General features: G+C 48.9%; 3 long non-coding RNA genes across 6 annotated transcripts; 1 reads left to right on the forward strand and 2 right to left on the reverse strand.

Moving 5' to 3' along the window:
- Positions 1 to 291: 291 nt before the first annotated feature.
- Positions 292 to 1170, reverse strand: LOC135185341 (uncharacterized). Its single transcript, XR_010306449.1, has 2 exons — positions 878 to 1170; positions 292 to 681 (listed from the first exon to the last, which is right to left on the reverse strand). It is a non-coding gene; the product is annotated as an uncharacterized LOC135185341 (long non-coding RNA).
- A 3061-nt stretch (positions 1171 to 4231) lies between these two features.
- Positions 4232 to 14521, forward strand: LOC135185343 (uncharacterized). Of its 3 annotated transcripts, none has more exons than XR_010306455.1 (3): positions 4232 to 4323; positions 9547 to 9586; positions 14480 to 14521. It is a non-coding gene; the product is annotated as an uncharacterized LOC135185343 (long non-coding RNA). The 3 variants fall into 3 exon arrangements; XR_010306453.1 differs by lacking the exon at positions 14480 to 14521 and adding an exon at positions 13935 to 14173; XR_010306454.1 differs by lacking the exon at positions 14480 to 14521 and adding an exon at positions 11908 to 12245.
- On the reverse strand, positions 9588 to 19985 carry LOC135185345 (uncharacterized). 2 transcript variants are annotated; one of them, XR_010306461.1, is made up of 3 exons: positions 19641 to 19985; positions 18908 to 19052; positions 17569 to 17691 (listed from the first exon to the last, which is right to left on the reverse strand). It is a non-coding gene; the product is annotated as an uncharacterized LOC135185345 (long non-coding RNA). The 2 variants fall into 2 exon arrangements; XR_010306460.1 differs by lacking the exons at positions 17569 to 17691; positions 18908 to 19052 and adding an exon at positions 9588 to 9692.
- Positions 19986 to 20587: the final 602 nt, after the last annotated feature.

A 20587-nucleotide genomic window follows, 5' to 3' on the forward strand; every position in this document is an offset into this window, starting at 1 on the left:
TCACTTTTCAGTGATGCTCTGAGGAAAATAGTGCTTGGGTTAGAAATGCTAAAACAAAAGGGTCTGTAGCTATCAAGAGGGGCTTTTTTAGCTTGGTTCTGGCAGAAGCAGCTTTTCAATCCATTTAGCAAGCTGCCTGCAGCTCCTATTTCAGGGATGATGAAGCTATAATAAACAATGGGCCAAAAGAGAGAAGGGGGGGTGGAAAATGAAGTCCTTTGAAATACGTATCCAGAGCAGTTTAATAAGTAAAAGAAGGTTTTTTTGGGGGGAAATAATCAGCAGTGCAAGTTTTGACTTTCCTCTGTTATTCATTTTATTTGCCTTAAACACATCAGCAGAGCTTTGATGGGGAACTGCAGCCAACCTGTGAAATCCTCCTCCTCACAAGGTGATCTTGTAGCTGAGATGGTGGTGGAGATGCCTTAGGAGGACAGCAGGGTGGCTGCACAGCCAAACCGCAGCTGGGCGGCCAAACCACAGCTTGGATGCGAGCAGAACTTACCCTCTGGTCCTCTGACCCCAGGAGGAGATCTGTGAAGCCAGGTCTACAAACCCATCTTCCCGCAGAGCTGCAGTGGAGCTGGGTGTGAAGGAACTTGCTTGAAGAGCAGGGATTCTCAGACCTTTCCTCCATCCAGGCTCACTCAGTGCTTCCCACAGCATTGCACGGGTTGATGCCTGTCATTGTTACAGCTTTAGGAGTGAGCAGAAACCAGCAGCTGAACATAGCTCAACCTAAGTGCCCAGCCAGCACCCGTGGGTGATGTTAGACTGACCAGCAAGAGTATGCCCTACCTAACCGGGGGGCCCACCAAGGCCCCCCGGCCTTTAGATCACCTCCACCATTCACCCAGTGCACACCACAGGGACTCACCAGTGATGATGGGAGGAGGATCCCTCTGCCCAGATGGGCAAGTTTAGGACTGGTGCCTTTCCTGAGGCTGATTAAATAGGGGAGCAGGCAGGGAGGGCAAAGTGGTCACACCTGGGGTGGGAGGAGACTCCAACAGCACCCAGGTGCTCCTGGTTTGGGGGAAAATGCAGTGTGGGGTGGGAAAGAGGCAGATGTGGTGGAAAAGGGAAAGTGGTGCTGAAATGGGGTGAGATTTAACAAGGCCTAGTGCAAGGTCCTGCACTTTGGACAAAACAACCCCAAGCAGTGCTACAGGCTGGGGACAGAGTGCCTGGAAAGCAGCCAGGAAGAAAGGGACCTGGGGGTACTGGTAGATAGTAGCTGAAGATGAGCCAGCAGTGTGCCCAGGTGGCCAAGAGAGCCAATGGCATCCTGGCCTGCATCAGGAACAATGTGGCCAGCAGGACAAGAGAGGTTATTCCTGCCCTGTGCTCAGCACTGGTCAGGCCACACCTTGAGTGCTGTGTCCAGTTCTGGGCCCCTCAATTCAAGAGAGATTTTGAGATACATTATAGTGCCCTTCCCACAGCCTATGCAAAGAAGATCTCAGTGTTTGCCTCAAGCTTCTGTCTTCTGCAGAGGAGACATCGCTCCTGGACAGCTTCCCAGAGGTTTCCATCCTGTATAAGCTATCATTAATCCCTCTGGGCACAAGAGCAGTCTTTGCTCACACTGGGATTAGGTGTTGTCTGCTGTATTCTCTTTTCCATTTGGATTCATGGATACCTGGCCAGCCAGGAGACTTCTCCCTGAGTCCTTTGTGCCATTGATATGTGGAGTACAGCAAGGAGGTTACTGCACCTCTTTCCAAATCAGGTTTGGTTATCACAGACTGGACTGGGTGTCCAAATGTGAGTCCCAACACCCTTCTCCAAGAAGTTGTCACCACGTTTCATTAAATTACAGGAGATCTTCTTTGGGCCTGATTGTTTCTTCATCTGGCATGGGTTAAGGCTCATGGACTTCAGCAGATAGCATTAAGATCCTGTTGGCAATAGAGAGAGCAAAGAGGGAACCAGACAGATAAAACATTGCAAAATGAGAACTGGTAAAAGAATCAGAGATAAATGAGGAGGAAAAAAGACAAACTCAGAGGAGGAGAGAAAAACACTGGAAATAAAAAGGGGGGGGGAAGAAAATTAATCAGAAAATGGAATGTGGATAAGAATGAAGGGGGAGAAGGTAAGAAAAGGGAGAAGGGAGACTAAAGGATCAGAAATATTCCTAAACTCCACACTTATTTCCACTAATGCATGACCAGACACAAATGGCATCGACAAGAACAGAACCTCTGAGCTGCAGAACAATAGGTGAAAGAATTCAAGCACCACTTCCAGATTAAAAAGCAGTCAAGGGAGTTTGATTTCTTTCCCAGTTTGTTGTTTGGGTTAGGTTTTTTTTCTTCTTCTCTCTATATATTTAGCAAATAACCTCATCCACTTACATTCTGTGGCTCATCACCACGAAGACATAAATAACAGACTGAGACGACCCTTCGGCGCAGCCAGAAAACAAATCACTGCCTGCTCATTGTTGCAGCTGGGTCCTGTCCTCACATTTCTTTCTTTGTTTTAGTTTTCCCTCCCCTCCTTGCACTCTGGAGACCACATCCCCTGCAATGTTGGGTTAGCCAGTTAACCATGAATAATTCATGAGGTAATTATTAAACATTTTCACCAGAACTTTATTAGCTTGCAACTGACAGAAAAATAGACGGCGGACCCCAAATGCTTAATGTCCTCCACAGTTAATGGCAAACCTCTTGTGACTGCAATGTTTCCAGCTGAAATTAAATGGAATCAATCTTCACTGCTGCTTTTGGGTCTGCTTCACTGCTGCTTTGGGGACAGAGTGGCTGGGAGCAGCCAGGCAGAGAGGGAGCTGGGGGTGCTGGTAGATAGTAGCTGAAGATGAGCCAGCAGTGTGCCCAGGTGGCCAGGACAGTCAATGGCATCCTGGCCTGGCTCAGGAACAGTGTGGCCAGCAGGACAAGGGAGGTTATTCCTGTCCTGTACTCAGCACTGGTCAGGCCACACCTTGAGTGCTGTGTCCAGTTCTGGGCTCCTCAATTCAAGAGAGATGTTGAGGTGCTGGAACGTGTTCAGAGAAGGGCACCAAGGCTGATGAGGGTCCTGGAGCACAGCCCTGTGAGGAGAGGCTGAGGGAGCTGGGGGTGTGCAGCCTGCAGAAAATTGGGCTCAGAGGACACCTCGTTGATGTCTACAACCACCTGAAGGGAGGTTGTAGCCAGGTGGGGTTGGGCTCTTCTGCCAGGCAAGCAGCAATAGAACAAGGGGACACAGTCTCAAGTTGTGCCAGGGCAGGTCTAGGCTGGATGCTAGGAGGAAGTTCTTCACAGAGAGAGTGATTGGCATTGGAATGGGCTGCCCAGGGAGGTGGTGGAGTCGCTGTCCGTGGAGGAGTTGAAGCCTGGCTGGGGCACTTAGTGCCATGGTCTAGTTGATTGGCCAGGGCTGGGTGCTAGGTTGGCCTGGATGATCTTGGAGGTCTTTTCCAACCTGCTTGATTCTATGCTTCTACCTAGCACAGAATCATAATAAAAAGCCAAACCCACACCTTCCTGGGAACACAAAACTACAAACACTGGTGCCTGCTGTGTGTTTGTGCACACACAGAGATGGAAGACTCTGGTACGTGCCCACAGAGGAGATTCAGTTTCCGTCCTTCTCCCCAGAACAGCCTCTGAGGGACATAAGGTTTTATGCTCTAGGGATGGATGCAGTGCATGCTGCTGGGTTGTTATGATCAACACACACAGAGCTTTAGGCACAGCAGTCCATCCAGACTGAAAAGGCAGAGCTGTGCAGGCAGTGAGGAGCTGCTGTGACTCACGGAGGCAGACTGCCTCTCACTAGAGCAAACGTGAACACACATGGAGCAGGCACACACATAGACCTGCCAGCACTCTGGGCCATACATTGAGGGACTATGGTAGGACACAAGACTTTCCCTATCATCTATTTCCATTGCAAAAGGTTTGTTTTCTCCCTTCATCCAGATGGGAGTCTTTGGTCAGATTCTGTTCCCACTACTACAGGCTGGAGCTTACTTTGAAATCAATACAATACATTTCAGTTTGACACTGCTGTGATCAAGATCAGGGTTTGTCCTAGGAAAGGGTTAACCCTCCTGGGGGAGTGGTCTTGACCCTCACCCCAGGTCTTCCTGACTCCTCCCTGGGGGTGGGCCTGAACCTTACTCCAGGTGTAGTGCTTAGCCCACTCCCACTACCTATCTTACCCCCTATAAAAGCAGAGGAACTTGCTCCTTTGTTCTCTATCACCCTGCCTGACAGCATCACCCTCCTGTTCCTGCTGCTCTTTGGTTTGCCATGTGGCCATCAGTGCAAGAGGTGGACCAACCCATTGCCATCAATCTGGTAGTATGTATGTATGTTGTATCTTGTTTTCCCTTCCCTATATCTCTTTGTAACTGCCCTACCTCCAACATCTTTCATTCATTGCTAAACCTTTCTTTCTTAACTTCCAATTCAAAGTGAGACTATTTATTTGGGTGTGTTTAACCTTTTTCTCTCTACATCTAATTCCTTTTCTTTGAATAAATGGGGAGGGGATAAGGAGGAGAGGCTGTGAGGGAGCTGGGCTTGTGCAGCCTGGAGAAGAGGAGGCTCAGGGCAGAGCTCATTGCTGTCTATGACTACCTGAAGGGAGGCTGTAGCCAGGTGGGGTTGGGCTCTTCTGCCAGGCAGCCAGCAACAGAACAAGGGGACACAGCCTCAAGTTGTGGCAGGGCAGGTCTAGGCTGGATGTTAGGAGGAAGTTGTTGGCAGAGAGAGTGATTGGTATTGGAATGGGCTGCCCAGGGAGGTGGTGGAGTTGCCATCCCTGGAGATGTTGAAGCAAAGCCTGGATGAGGCACTTAGTGCCATGGTCTGGTTGACTGGACAGGGCTGAGTGCTAGGTTGGGCTGGATGATCTTGGAGGTCTATTCCAACCTGCTTGATTCTATGATTCTATAAAAGAGGGTGGGGAGAGGGAACCAATTGTTATTGGTTCTATTAACTGTATTTGAGTCTCTGGGAAACTTAAACTAGAACTGAGGCAGCATCCAAAATTAAGACTGCTGTATGGAGCTGTAAAGGCTCCTGCAAAAGCATTGCTCTCCTTTCTCAGTCCTCTTTGAATGCAGTTGGTCCACATAGAAAATTCCTTGTTTTCTCACACATTTGCATCCAGACCAATACACTTAATGCTTTTCTGCACAGAGGAGGAAGCTAAAGGCTTCTCTTCCTCCCAGGAGCCGTGAAGAAGCCACATCAGGCAACAGAACAGCTGCATCAGCCTTTGCAGCCAAGAGTTGCCATCCCTGCCTGAAAGGGCTGGAAGCACACTGTGCATCCTGAACCAGTGAGCATCTCCCAGGAGGTCTGGAGCTAAGCTGATGGTAAACAAAATTATCCAGGGCCTGAGGCATCACAGTTTGATTAACCACACACACCTCTGTGGAAGGATTAGGGGCACTCCATTATGATGTTTGAAAACACACAGGCTGTGGTGGTCTGGGATATGGGAAAGCAGATATCTATTTGCTTTGGGGTGACAAGGGCTTCACAGCTCCAAAGAAACACACTTACTTCCCAGCACACTTCAGCCTAGCAAACATGGGGTTGTGTATGACTAATGGACACAGTAAGGATTAGAGTTTGGGGTTTTCTTCTCGGGATACCTAACTCAGCAACACTGCCAAGGGGTCTGTGGTCAACAGAGTTGCCAGCAGTTTAGATTATTAGACTGTCATATGGCAGAGTCCAAGGGGATGGGGTTCAATAGCTCCAAGTGCAGGGTGCTGCACTTTGGCTACAACAACCCCATGCAGAGATACAGGCTGGGGTCAGAGTGGCTGAGAGCAGCCAGACAGAGAGGGATCTGGGGGTGCTGATTTATACCCACCTGAACATGAGCCAGCAGTGTGCCCAGGTGGCCAAGAGAGCCAGTGGCATCCTGGCCTGCATCAGGAATGGTGTGGTCAGCAGGAGCAGGGAGGTCATTCTGCCCCTGTACTCTGCACTGGTTAGACCTCACCTTGAGTGCTGTGTTCAGTTCTGGGCCCCCCAGTTTAGGGGGGACATTGAGATGCTTGAGCGTGTCCAGAGAAGGGCGACGAGGCTGGGGAGAGGCCTTGAGCACAGCCCTACGAGGAGAGGCTGAGGGAGCTGGGATTGGTTAGCCTGGAGAAGAGGAGGCTCAGGGGTGACCTTATTGCTGTCTACAACTACCTGAGGGGTGGTTGTGGCCAGGAGGAGGTTGCTCTCTTCTCTCAGGTGGCCAGCACCAGAACGAGAGGACACAGCCTCAGGCTGTACCAGGGGAAATTTAGGCTGGAGGTGAGGAGAAAGTTCTTCACTGAGAGAGTCATTGGACACTGGAATGGGCTGCCCGGGGAGGTGGTGGAGTCGCCGTCCCTGGAGCTGTTCAAGGCAGGATTGGACGTGGCACTTGGTGCCATGGTCTGGTCTTGAGCTGTGTGGTAAAGGGTTGGACTTGGTGATCTGTGAGGTCTCTTCCAATCCTAATAATACTGTGATATCATATGCTGTCCATGGAGGGAAGTAATATCAGTGCCTAGCTCTGAGCCTATTGGTGGCTCTGTAGATACTCTGGAGTCCCATTCAAGCTCAGTGAAGATGTTACAGTGCACTGCTGGGATTAGGAAAGCAACAAGATGGTCTGCAGATGGTTATTACAACTACCTACATGATCCTCCCCCCAAAGACCATCAATCACAATGCCAGACATTGTTCATGTCACACACAAACATGTGTCTATGGCGTAGCCTCTTCCTCAGAGAAGCTCATAGAATCAGTCAGGGTTGGAAGGGATCAGAAGGATCATTGAGTTCTGACTTTTCTGCCATGGGCAGGGACACCCTACCCTACAGCAGGCTGCACACAGCCTCATCCAGCCTGGCCCTAAACACTTCCAGCCATGGGGCCTCAACTACCTCCCTGGGCAACCCATTCCAGCCTCTCACCACTCTCATGCTCAACAACTTCCTCCTCATGGACAGTCTCAATCTCCCCACCTCCAGCTTTGCTCCATTTCCCTCAGTCTTGTCACTCCCTGAGAGCCTAAAAAGTCCCTCCCCAGCTTCTTTTTAGCCCCCTTCATATCCTGGAAGGCCACAAGAAGGTCACCTGGGAGCCTTCTCTTCTGCAGCCTGCACAGCCCCAACTCTTTCAGTCTGTGCTCACAGCAGAGCTGCTGCAGCCCTCTCAGCATCCTCCTGGCCCTGCTCTGACATGCTCCAGCATGAGTTACTATCTAAGAGAACAGTTAATGTTAGCAGGCAGAAACAGCTGGGGCCCATGAGATGGTAAGAGAGCCTTGATGGGGACTGAATGTTTTGACAGTTTACCTCGGGTTAACCAGCTAGCCACAGAGGCTAAAAAGGCCAACACATCCCCGCAGATGACTGCAAAAGAGAGCTGTAATTTCACACATCAGGACACCAGCAGTACAAAGGTATGTGTTTCAGCCAAGGTGTTTGCTTATGCTCTTCCCAAATGCCTCTTCCTAACATTGGAGTATGAAAGCTTAACAGTAAAAAGAGCAGCAGACTGCAGCATTTAGGTCTCTCCATAGAGAAAAAAAAGGGAGGATGAAGTCCAAGCTGCTTCTCCTCAAATCATGGATCAGTAGAGCACCTCTGATGACATCACAATCTCTGGCACTGGAGCCTAATGTAAAATTACCTCAGATCTGAAGGACTGAATTTCACCATCAGCAATTAATGCCTGCTTTCTCTTCCTTTACCTGGGTGGGGGGAATGGGAAGAAAGAGAGGGAAAGGAGGAGATGGTTCAGATTGAACTGCAATTTAGCATTCATTTGCATTTTTAAATTGGTTAAGCCATGGACCGTTGCAAAGCAAGGACAGAGAATTTTGGTCATAATTAGTCTGCTGGGAGTGTAGAAATGGCTGTTGGGGTAGGTTTCACTGAGAGAGGAAGCAATGCACAAATGGCTCCAGGTGGGATTTGCACAGGCAAATTTACTGTTGCTCATAAGGGACCAGATCCAGCTCAGCAGAGACAGAGAGCTGCAGTTCAGACATCTTCATCTGCACCAGACTGCTGACTGTAGAGAGAAAGGGTTGTTCCCAGACTGATTCCTCTCATCCTGAAGTGAAACTATAAACTAGGACAGATTATTAGGTACCTGAAGTGAGGAGAGATCAATCTCACTACTGTTGCTTTAAGTATCCTTTTAAAGGCTGCAGCCTCTTTTTGTATGCATCAGTGGCTCCTCAGTGGGCTTCACACATCTTAGCTCCTTGTCCTTCCTTCTGCAGTTCCTACTGTGCTTCTCCTGGAGCATGGAATAAGAAGCATTATGAACTTGTGCTCTGAGCTAGCTTTGTGATTGGCCTTCCCTGAGAGACAATAGGTTACATAGAGTCAACTGAGAGAAGAGACAGAAAGAAGCTAATAAAGGAGCTTCATTGTGTACCAGTTCCTTGTTGAGGACAGCTCTGCATTATTGCCTCCCTTTCATAGAATCAAGCAGGTTGGAAGAGACTTCCAAAATCATCCAGTCCAACCTAGCACTCAGCCCTAGCCAATCAACTAGAGACTCCACCACCTCCCTGGGCAGCCCATTCCAATGCCAATCACTCTCTCTGACAACAACTTCCTCCTAACATCCAGCCTAGACCTCCCACGACACAACTTGGGACTGTGTCCCCTTCTTCTGTCCCTGGTTGCCTGGCAGAAGAGCCCAACCCCACCTGGCTACACCCTCCCTTCAGGTAGTTGCAGACAGCAATGAGCTCTGCCCTGAGCATTCTCTTCTGCAGGCTGCACACCCCCAGCTCCCTCAGCCTCTCCTCACAGGGCTGTGTTCCAGGTCCCTTTCCAGCCTTGGTGCCCTTCTCTGGACACCTTCCAGCACCTCAACATCTCTCTTGAATTGAGGAGCCCAGAACTGGACACAGGACTCAAGGTGTGGCCTGACCAGTGCTGAGTAGAAGGGAAGAATAACCTCAGGCATTAAGCACCTCTGCCTTCTCCTCATCCTTTGTTACTATATTCCCCTCTGCATCTTGTAAGGAGTGGAGGATGTCCTTGCCTCTTCTTTTGCCATTAATATACTGATAGAAACACTTTTTAATCCACCTTTCTTTCTGAAAGACTGAATTTTGGGGAAGAGGGGTTTTTAACCATTTCTGACAGCTCAAAGGCTGCCAGAGCAGTCACATTCACTATTTCTTTGCCAAGTATCTCTTTTGTTCCCAGTGTGGTGCCACAGCCCAAACACTGCCTTGCAAAAGTGCCCTCTGACATGTCCTTGGACCTTCACCTGCTGAGGCACAGCTCTCTATGATTCTGTCTGCTGGATATTTCCCTCTGTGTAACCAGCACTTCAGATATCCTGCTGTCCCATGAAGGGCTTTCCCTATACCTTTAGACAGCCCCCACCCTGAGGTAGCCCACCTCTGTCTTGGAGAAGAAAGGCTTGAGTGCTCCTTCTCCTGAGCCTAACCTTTTCAGCTGTGTTATCTGTGATTGTCTTGGAAACCCAGCTCCCCCAGAGGCCAGCTATTACCATCTTTCAGCATAACAACAGCTTTTATTGTCCCACTATTTCACAGGCATCCTGTCAAGACATGCAGATGAATGAGTTACCAGGGGGTAAGTTTGGGTATAAATTTTTATAAGGCCTCTACTCCATCATAATTGTCTGTATTCATATTCTCATTCTTCATGCTCAACCAGATGTGCTTGGAAGTGATTTGTCCTAAGGAAAAAAAAAAAAGATGAATGGGGGTGGGGAAGGGGGGATTGGTTGATTTGCATCCGTAAAAACAAAGAGAAGTGTCCTGGAGCGTCTCCAGGAGAAGCTGACATCATAGAATCAGTCAGGGTTGGAAGGGACCACAAGGAGCAGCCAGTTCCAACCTCCCTGCCATGCCCAGGGACACCCTACCCTAGAGCAGCCTGGCCACAGCCTCAGGCAGCCTGGCCTTAAACACCTCCAGGGATGGGACCTCAACCACCTCCCTGGGCAACCCATTCCAGCCTCTCACCACTTTCATGCTGAAAAACTCCTTCCTAACATCCAGTCTGAATCTACTCATTTCTAGCTGTGTTCCATTCCCCCCAGTCCTATCACTACCTGACATCTTAAAATGTCCTTCCCCAGCTTTCTTGCAGCCCCCTTCAGATACTGAAAGACCACAACAAGGCCACCTCAGAGGCTTCTCTCCAGACTGAACAGCCCAAACTCCCTCAGTCTCTCCTCACAGGAGAGGTGCTGCAGCCCTCTGCCCTTCCCTGGACACCTTCCAGCACCTCCACCTCCCTGGGCAACCCATTCCAGCCTCTCACCACTCTCATGCTCAACAATTTCCTCCTCACATCCACCCTGAATCTCCCCACTTCCAGCCTTGCTCCATTCCCCCTAGTCTTGTTGAACCTCATGAGTTTGGTTTGTGCCCGCCTGTCCAGGTCCCTCTGGTTGGCATCCCTGCCCTCCAGCACCCTGAAAAGTCACCTACTAACCTTCCCTGTTACATCTCTCTGTGGCATCCATGCTGCCTATTGCACATCATTAGAACATGTTCAGTGAAAATATGAAACCAGCTCTTGAGTCTGAAAACAGTTTTCATCTAAGTAGCTAAAGTATTTCATTTCAAAGGAGGAAAAAATGCCAGGGAGAAGATACTGAGCAAGGGTTTTCTGTGCTAAGATCCTTGAAACTCTGCATGTATGAGCAACCATCCATAAAGGACATGCAACTTACATCATCAGAAGACTTCTCTCAGCCCAGCTATAATATTCCTCCAGAGACACAACCCGAGAGCATTTGACTCTCTGCATTTTTGCATGTGCCTCGAAGCATTTGTTAGCATGCCTGTGATGGCTCCTGGCTATGACTTGCTCCCATTCCCAGCTGACAGCCAGGCCAGCCACATCTCATGGTTTTTACATGCTTCTTTCCATTGTTTAGTGGCTCGACTGAGGATTCCTTAACGACTCCAACGACTGTTGTGTTTCCAACGAAGCAGAAAATAATTGGAAACACTAAATACTCATTATGACTCCTAAATGACAATGCAGTGATAGGCAAAGATTGGAGAACTTCTCACCCACCTGAGGGCAGCCAAAAATAAGCAAGGTCATTTGCAGAGAAGCAGGCCATGAAGGTGAGTCATCTGTGTAAATGAGTTCAATGCACCCTTCTAACCTCTGGTGCTGTTGCATCCAGACTGGGAACAAAGCTAAAAAGCAAGTCCCTGCCCATGGCAAGAGGGTTGGAATTAGATGATGCTTGTGGTCCCTTCCAGCCCTGACTGATTCTGTGAGTCTATGGTTCTAAGTCCAGCTACACACAGTGTTTACCTGAGACCTCAGCCTGGAGAAGAGAAGGCTTTGGGAAGACCTTGTAGTGGCCTTCCAGTATCTTAAGTGGGCTAATGTGCCTCATTCAGAGTGGTGCTGGAATAGGTGGTGCTCAAGGACAGATTAGACAGCAGCTGCAAGAGGAACCCAGTGTGCTTCAGTGAGAATCACATCAGCCTGGGGACATCCTGAGCTGAACATAGCCAGAGAGAAGAAAATGTTATGGAAGGAGATTAAACATGATTGCCTTATTCTTTACCAGAATATGGCCCCAGCTGTGGGCCCACTACCAATGCTGCTCTGAAGGCTGAAAGACAGAAGGAAGTTCTTCTCCCAGACAACCAGCAATAGAACAGGGGGACACAGTCTCAAGTTGTGCCAGGGGAGGCCTAGGCTGCATGTTAGGAGGAAGTTCTTCACAGAGAGAGTGATTTGCATTGGAATGGGCTGCCCAGGGAGGTGGTGGAGGCACCATCCCTGGAGGTGTTCAAGAAGAGACTGGATGAGGCACTTAGTGCCATGGTTTGGTTGACTGGATAGGGCTGGGTGCTAGGTTGGCCTGGATGATCTTGGAGGTCTCTTCCAACCTGGTTGATTCTCTGATTCCTCAGGAGCTAATAATTCATGAGTAACAAGCACCACAAATGTATCTACACATCACAAGTCTGACGAGAAGGTGGAGAAGATTATTTACCAGGTGGGAGGTCTGCATTCCTGCTAATGCCCTCAGCAGCAAACAGAGACAAAGCACTATGAAAATGACAGACTTTGCCCTCGGCAGAATGATGCTCAGAGTTTTTCCACCGACTGGAGGTGTTTTGCAAGGTGGACAGAACGAAGCCCGATGCACCAAGTCCAGATGAAGATGTGTTCCTACAGGAGTAGAACACCTGACTGACCCATAATCTAGTAGAGAATAAAATTCCCCCTCTAATTGGTTTCTAAATCACTCCTGTGATACAGCAGTTTACTTGGAGTGCTTGTTTAGTGTCAGGAAATGCAGAGGGTTAGCTATATTTAAACTCTTTGGCTGCTGCTCGGAGGGGAAAGATGACAACTGTGCACAGTGATTTATTTCTCCACTTTACTTGGATTGCAAAGGTGTGAAGACCTCTGCTTTGCAAAAGCAATCCTTCCAGCCACCAACAGATGCTCTGCAACTGCTGTCCCTCCTGGCCCCAGCTTTCTGCCCTGCTAGATTTCCACTCAGAACAGCTGGTGGTGGGCAGTCACCTTCATCTTCTCCATGACAATTGTTGGAATGTGCTAGCTTTTAGCTGCACTTTGGAGACCATCTTGCCAGCAGAAGTCTACTGGAGAGTCACAGAATGGTCCAGGTTGGAAGAGACCTCCAAATGTCATCCAGTCCAACCCTCTCTGCAGCAAGCAGGGGCATCCTCAGGTTGCCCAGAGCCCTCTCAAGCCCTGTCTTGAATATCTCCAGGGATGGAGTCCCATCCACCTCTCTGGGCAACCTGTTCAAGTGCTCCACTACCCTCAAAGTAAAGAACATGTTCCTGAAATCCAGTCTAAATCTGCTCTTCTCTAGCTTCAAGCCATTGCCCCTCGTGCTATCACTACAGGCTCTTGTAAACAGTCTCTCTGTATCCTTCCTCTAGGTCCCCTTGAGGTACTGGAAGGTTATTGTTAGGTCTCCCCACAGCCTCTTCTTCTCCAGGCTGAACAACCCCAGCTCCATCAGCCTATTCTCATAGCAAAGTGTTCCAAACCCCAGATTATTTTAATGAGGTCCATGGGTCCATCAGGTCAGTGTCCCATTGCTCCTCATCCTATCACTACAGGCTTGTATAAACAGTCTCTCTGTATCCTTCCTGTAGGTCCCCTTGAGGTACTGGAAGGTCATTATTAGGTCTTCCCAGAGCCTCTTCTTCTCCAGGCTGAACAACCCCAGCTCCATCAGCCTATCCTCATAGCAAAGGTGTTCCAAACCCCTGATTATCTTCATGGCTCTTCTCTGGACCTACTCCATCAGGTCAGTGTCCCACAGAGGGAGTCCATACAAACCCAAATTCACTCACACATGTATATAGTGCTCCTCAGGTCATGGACCATCCCTGTCCCTTACACTCAGAACTCCATTACCTTGTGTGAACATGAGCACATGTATCACAGTATCATCAGGGTTGGAAGAGACCTCACAGATCATCAAGTCCAACCCTTTACCACAGAGCTCAAGGCTAGTGTTTAGCTGAAGAGTGGGCACAGGGCACCATCAAGGACAGGAGGAATGGTCTCTCTCCAGTGTCCTGCTTTGTGAAGCACAGCCTCCTCTACCTAACAAAAAGAGCAGAAATGCTTTATCTGTGTAGATTCTGAAGAAAACCCTCCAAATCAGCATCCTCCACAGGCCCATGGAGTGGGTTACAGGCCACATCTGAACTAAGGCTGAGGCCAGTAAGCATGTGTGGAACTATTTTATGTCAGCTTTTGCTGAGCAGAGGCTTGGCAGCTAAGAAAAGCCAAAACAAACCCCAAGCTGAACCAATCAATGTTCCTATCCTCCAGGGAGGAAACAGGAGCCACCTGCCAACCCTTTCCCACAAGCAAGCATCCAGGACAGAGAGCATGGCTGGCAATTTCCTTTTCCTGACACTTATTTCCACATTCATCCCTCCAGGAAGCAATAGCAGGGCTATCACTGGGTTCCTGCAGCTGTTCATGTCTCACTCTGTGCCAGAACAACGACCTCGGTGACAGCGGACGGGAAGCGATGCAGCGAGATCCTGCCTGTGCCACAAGTGGCTTTTCAGTGGCAGAACTGCACAAAGGGAATAGCTGGGGTTCAGCAAGGGTCATGTGCATATCCAGAGGGACCTGGTTGCTTCAATCCCAATAAGAGGTGCTCCTAACATACAATGAGGCACTGGAGACTCTTAAAAGGGAAAAAGAGAGAAGGATGAAATTTTGCCCCACGCTGCTCTGCTAAGTTATCAAAGGAAATCTGGAACCACTGGGCTCTGATGGCAAATTGGGTGCTGGAAACAACCTGAAGGGGTTCTGTAGCCAAGTGGAGGCTACTTGAAGCACTTAGTGCCATGGCCTAGTTGATTGGCCAGGGCTGGATGAAAGGTTGGACTGGATGATCTTGGAGGTCTCTTCCAACCTGACTGATTCTATGAAAGATAAGCAAGAATTCAAGGTATTTCTCCCCTTGCTTTCCAGAAGTACAAAGCATCCAGGCAAAGAGATTCAAGCACCAGTGGCATCCTGGCCTGCATCAGGAATGGTGTGGTCAACAGGAGCAGGGAGGTCATTCTGCCCCTGTACTCTGCACTGGTCAGACCACACCTCGAGTACTGTGTTCAGTTCTGGGCCCCCCAGTTTAGGAGGGACATTGAGATGCTTGAGCGTGTCCAGAGAAGGGCAACGAGGCTGGGGAGAGGCCTTGAGCACAGCCCTACGAGGAGAGGCTGAGGGAGCTGGGATTGGTTAGCCTGGAGAAGAGGAGGCTCAGGGGTGACCTTATTGCTGTCTACAACTACCTGAAGGGTGGTTGTGGCCAGGAGGAGGTTGCTCTCTTCTCTCAGGTGGCCAGCACCAGAACGAGAGGCCACAGCCTCAGGCTGTGCCAGGGGAGATTTAGGCTGGAGGTGAGGAGAAAGTTCTTCACTGAGAGAGTCATTGGACACTGGAATGGGCTGCCCGGGGAGGTGGTGGAGTTGTCGTCCCTGGGGCTGTTCAAGGCAAGGTTGGATGTGGCACTTGGTGCCATGGTCTAGCCTTGGGCACTGTGGTAAAGGGTTGGACTTGATGATCTGTGAGGTCTTTTCCAACCTTGGTGATACTGTGATACTGTGATACCAATGGCCCCAGCACTAGAGCTCCAGAATGACCAAATAGCTGCCTGAGCAGACAGACAAACATATTCCACTGCTTCTGTGTCTTCTTCAGAGAGAAGTCCCAATCAAGGGGAGATTGCTCACATACTGACTGCAAGCTCATAAGACAAGACCAGAAGATGTTTCACACGTGGCTGCACACACTCCTGCCCCATTGCTTCAGCATATGTCTCTCATTCAGCTCTTCTGGAGAGGAGCTATGAGCAGAGCAATGCCTACAGCTGCCACACTACTGTGGAATGCATCACCACAAGTTTCCCTTGAGGAGCACTGGGGAGCATCTCTGATTTAAAAGGTGCTTTATTTTCTCCTAGGTCACCTGGTTTTTTGATTTACATTTTACTTCAGCAGCTGCAAAAGCATCTAAATAAACCCTCATGGGAATTAATATTCTCTGTTTAGCTACGTGCATCACATACTTTCTTCAGCTTCCTCCTCCTATATCTTCAGGAACCAACACAGGTTGCACTGTATTTTCTTGCTTCATAACATAGTACTTTGCCCCTCAACCTCCACTTCCAGCTCACCAAGTAATTTCAGCTAGCCTCTCAGTGGAGAAAGACAGGAGTAACTCATCACAGCAGTCATCACAGAATCAGTCAGGGTTGGAAGGTACCACAAGGATCATCTAACCCACCTGCCATGGGCAGGGACAACCTAACCCTACAGCAGGCTGCCCACAGCCTTATCCAGCCTGGCCTTAAACACCTCCAGGCATGGAGCCTCAACCACCTCCCTGGCCAAGCTGTTGCAGTGCTCCACCACCCTCATAGTACAGAACTTGTTCCAAACATCCAATCTAAATCTGCTCTTCTCAAGCTCGAAGCTCGATTCTATGATTCTACTGTGTCCTCTCTAAGAACAACTTTTGCTGGCTCTTAGGTCAGACAGAAGCTGTTTAAATGCAAAAGCACTTTGTAGTAGCAATTTGCTGAACAGTAACACAACACAGCTTGCTGATGAAGCAGAATTTTGTCAGAGTAGGACAACGTTTAAGTGTTTACCCTGGGGGCATCAGCTGTTTCCTAAAGTATTGCTAAATGACAACGGAAAGGAAAGCCAAGAATAAAACCTGGAAGCATTTCACTTGTAAATGGTAGCTGAAATAGAAGAAAGCTGTGAGTCCACAGATAGGATATTGCTGCTAGAGAGACATTCACCATCATGTATGCCACTTTATCAAGGAGGGGAAGCCCCAGGAGAAGGATAGGAGTCAGCAGTTATTTTATCCTTTATCAATACACAACAGCCAAAGCTGCTGATGTTCAGTACTTATCATCTTATCCATTATTTCCTAGGACTTTTCCATCCTAATACTGCAAACAGTAAATGCTTTTTGCAGTGTTGTGAATGATGTTTAATACTTAGATTACATGAGAGCCAGAGGCAGAGAAGTATTAAATATAGAGGTGATACTGTTTTAACAGACTGCTGGCCTTTGTCATAAGTAAGTTATCAAACCTAGACCCAACAAAATCCATCAGGAGAACAGCAGCTTTGCCAGCAGCTGTTACAAAGGGAATAGGGAATCATTTTTCAGTCAAGGTCAATAACTTCTATTAGGATTAGACAAATTCATAGACAGTGGAACCATTACTGGCTGTGAAAAACTAGAGTCAGAGAATCATAGAATCAACCAGGTTGGAAGAGACCTACAAGATCATCCAGTCCAACCTAGCACTCAGCCCTAGCCAATCAACCAGATCATAGAATCAACCAGGTTGGAAGAGACCTACAAGATCATCCAGTCCAACCTAGCACTCAGCCCTAGCCAATCAACCAGATCATAGAATCAACCAGGTTGGAAGAGAGCTCCAAGCTCATCCAGTCCAACCTAGCACCCAGCCCTAGCCAATCAACTAGATCATAGAATCATAGAATCAACCAGGTTGGAAGAGATCTCCAAGCTCATCCAGTCCTACCTATCAACCAGCCCTGTCCAATCAACCAGACCATGGCACTAAGTGCCTCATCCAGGCTTTGCTTCAACATCTCCAGTGATGGTGACTCCAACACCTCCCTGGGCAGCCTATTCCAATGGCCACATCCAACTACCCATAGTATCTTTATCTAGAAAGGGAGGGTGAGTAGAGAACAAGTCTAGACTTGTGTTTTTTTCACTTGGCTTCCAAGGCGTAGCTGGTGTGGAAGTGAGGCAGAAAAAAAGGAGAGCAAGGCATGACAGCATATAAGCTACAACAGTATGGTGGAGCCTTCTCTCCCCTATCTCTCAAATCTGTGGTGCAGATGTTGTGGAAGGCATGCCACCCTAGATCTGAGAGCCAGCCATGCAAGAAAGGAGAGGGGGAAAATAAGATATCTGCAACAAGGGAGACAGAAGACACCACAAGGAAAGGGGAGCAACAATGCTCTGAGCCAAAATAAACAGAGAACCACTTGCCTGAATGAGCCTTTGGTCTGATACCATTTGTGAGTTCTGATTACATCAGCCAGGCCTCCAAGGAGGAGCAATTCCTTGTACAACATCAGCAAGTCAGCCCAGTCTCAGTTGTGACTAATGTCTGGTAGAAAGCTCTAAGGGAGAGAAAAGATGAATGCATTGGAGAGAATGGGGAAAACAAAACATGTATCTGAACCTGCAGGTGTCAACACAAACCCAAAAGGCTGATAAGCCTGTTTGCTTAATGTGGGGGAGCACAAAGAATGGGAGTAGCTGCAGTGGCTACTCACAAGAGGTTAGTACCCAGCAGAGTGGTCACCTCAAACCCATGATTGAAGGTAGAGCCACAGGGGTGCCTGGACTTGGATCTGGCTTCTGATATGTTCTCTGCAATGTAGCCTGTAATGGCAGCCACGTGGGAAGAGCCAGTTGGGTTTCTGCCAGTGGTTGCAGCACATCCTGTGAAATACTTCATCCTTTCAGTACTTCACCTCAAGGATTCCAAAACCACGTCAGAGAGCACCAAGGCAAAGCTGTGTGCACTTGTGTCATAGGAGGGACTACCACCTTTGGACCTGTCTGAAGGGCTGGGAAGACCCCAATCAGTCTTCTTTTCTCAGTGCATTCACCTGAGAACAATTTACCCCACTGCATGGTGCAGAAGAAGCACAAACATGTCAGCAGGACTGCTGCAGTGAAGCTGAGCATCAGCACAAGCAGTAGCAGGGACTGATCATAGAATTAACTAGGTTGGAAGAGACCTCCAAGATCATCCAGGCCAACCTAGCACCCAGCCCTAGCCAGTCAACCAGACCATGGCACTAAGTGCCTCAGCCAGGCTTTGCTTCAATAGCTCCAGGGACGGCAACTCCACCACCTCCCTGGGCAGCCCATTCCAATGCCAATCACTGTCTCTGCCAACTTCCTCCTAACAGCCAGCCTAGACCTCCCTGCCACAACTTGAGACTGTGTCCCCTTGTTCTATTGCTGGTTGTCTAGGAGAAGAGATCAACCCCACCTGGCTACAGCCTGATGCAAAACACCAGCTTTGAGACCTGCTGTTAGGAGCTACAGCTCTGGAAGTTAAACAGGAGAGGCTTCAGAGAAGCATTTTCTTGCTGTTCCCAGTGAAATGAAGTGTTATTGCCCACCGAGACTCCACAGCCTGCTGTTCAGGTACAAGTCTTGCTCCACCCCCCAAAGCGCTTCTGTGCCTGTCTCTGACAAGAGAGGGGCTGCTTTGCCTGCCCTCTCTGATCCTGCATTCCCACCAGCCCGGCAGGAACTGACCCTGCCAAGCCTCAAGGGGTGGTCTAGCACAGAACTACAAAACACCAGCACGTTGCCCACCTCAGAGCAAAGGGAAAGCCTGGGGGGCAGAGATGCTGCCAGTTGTTGTCTTCAGCCATTCTTCTCATGCTTTCCAGTCGCTCACTCTGAGCTTCACAAACACCTCCAGGGCCAAAACTCTGTCCTCTGGAGTTGGAGGAGTGACCTTGGTAAGCGACACAGCCAACATGAAACCCTTCCTTAGGAAGGAATCGCCCCCAGTAAAATCTTTTGCTCATTCAGTCTTTTTTGCTCCTTCAAGCAAAATCTGCCAGAACTGACTACTTCCAATTCATTTTATTCCCCCTTCCTCCTGTATTCCATTCTGTGTGCTGTCCCAGCCTCCCCTCTCAGAGGTGTCTCCCCAGGGAAATTCATGTCCCTTGTACTCTTCACTCTGTGTGCATAATAGAACATTATCTGCATAATTTATCTTTCACTACACGTTGCCTTCCTTCTGGCTAAGTGTTTTCCTAAAATAAATATCTATCCTCACTGTGTACACAGAGAGGGAAAAAAGCTTTTTCCTATGTGAGAACCCTGTGATATCCAAACCCTGAACCACCAGGTTAGCTCAGTTCTTTAGGTCAGACACAGCTCTCAAGCTGATCTTCCTTCTGGTCTCTCTGTATTTTTCAGCTTACCATTCTATCTGTAGATCAATGAAACCTCACAAGGCTGAATCCAGATAAACACTGGAATTAAAATGCAACCCACAGAGCACGGGAATTCAATAAGACTAAAGAAAACCTACCTCTGCCTTTAATGCCTCTTCTTGCACCTCTGAATGGTAGGTCTGAAACAGCAGCAGATCTATGGGACTGGGGAGGGTGGAAGCATTGGCCAGGGACTAATTAGCATGCCCATAGCACCCAGGCAGAGATGTTGCTTCCAGGTAGCATGTTCTCAAGGAGCACAACTGCCAGCTACTACATGCTGCAGCTGAAAGCATGCAGGGGAGCTGAGCAAGCAGCTGACCATTTCTTCAAGTTAAATGTGCTGGGGCTGTTGTGGTCCACTCAACACAATCTTCACTCAGCTTCTCTGACATTCTCTTGAACAGGACAACAGCACAGTGCTCTGCTGCTGCTGGGATTTCCAGGTGTTTACAGCTGTGAGCTAGAAAATTTGAGAGAAAAACATAATAAAACACATTCTCTTTTATTGTAGCCTGAGGTTTCATAGCAAGACTGAACATTAGGGTGAAAACACCTTCTGAATATTGGGGGAGTTAAAAAACTTTCCTCTTCATTCATTTTAGCATAGAACCATAGAATCAAGCAGGTTGGAAGAGACCTCCAAGATCATCCAGTCTAACCTAGCACCCAGTCCTGGCCAATCAACCAGACCATGGCACTAAGTGCCTCATCCAGGCTTTTCTTCAACACCTCCAGGGATGGTGACTCCAGCACCTCCCTGGGCAGCCCATTCCAATGCCAATCTCTCTGCCAACAACTTCCTCCTAACATCCAGCCTAGGTCTCCCCTGGCACAACTTGAGACTCTGTCCCCTTGTTCTGTTGCTGTTTGTCTGGCAGAAGAGATTGACCCCACCTCCCACAGCCTCCTCTCAGGTAGTTGTAGACAGCAATGAGGTCCCCCCTGAGCCTCCTCTTCTGCAGGCTGCACACCCCCAGCTCCCTCAGCCTCTCCTCATAGGGTTTGTGTTCCAGGCCCCTCACCAGCTTTGTTGCCCTTCTCT

The sequence above is a fragment of the Pogoniulus pusillus genome, chromosome 22, assembly GCF_015220805.1.
Source record: "Pogoniulus pusillus isolate bPogPus1 chromosome 22, bPogPus1.pri, whole genome shotgun sequence".
NCBI classification, from domain to species: Eukaryota; Metazoa; Chordata; class Aves; order Piciformes; family Lybiidae; genus Pogoniulus; species Pogoniulus pusillus.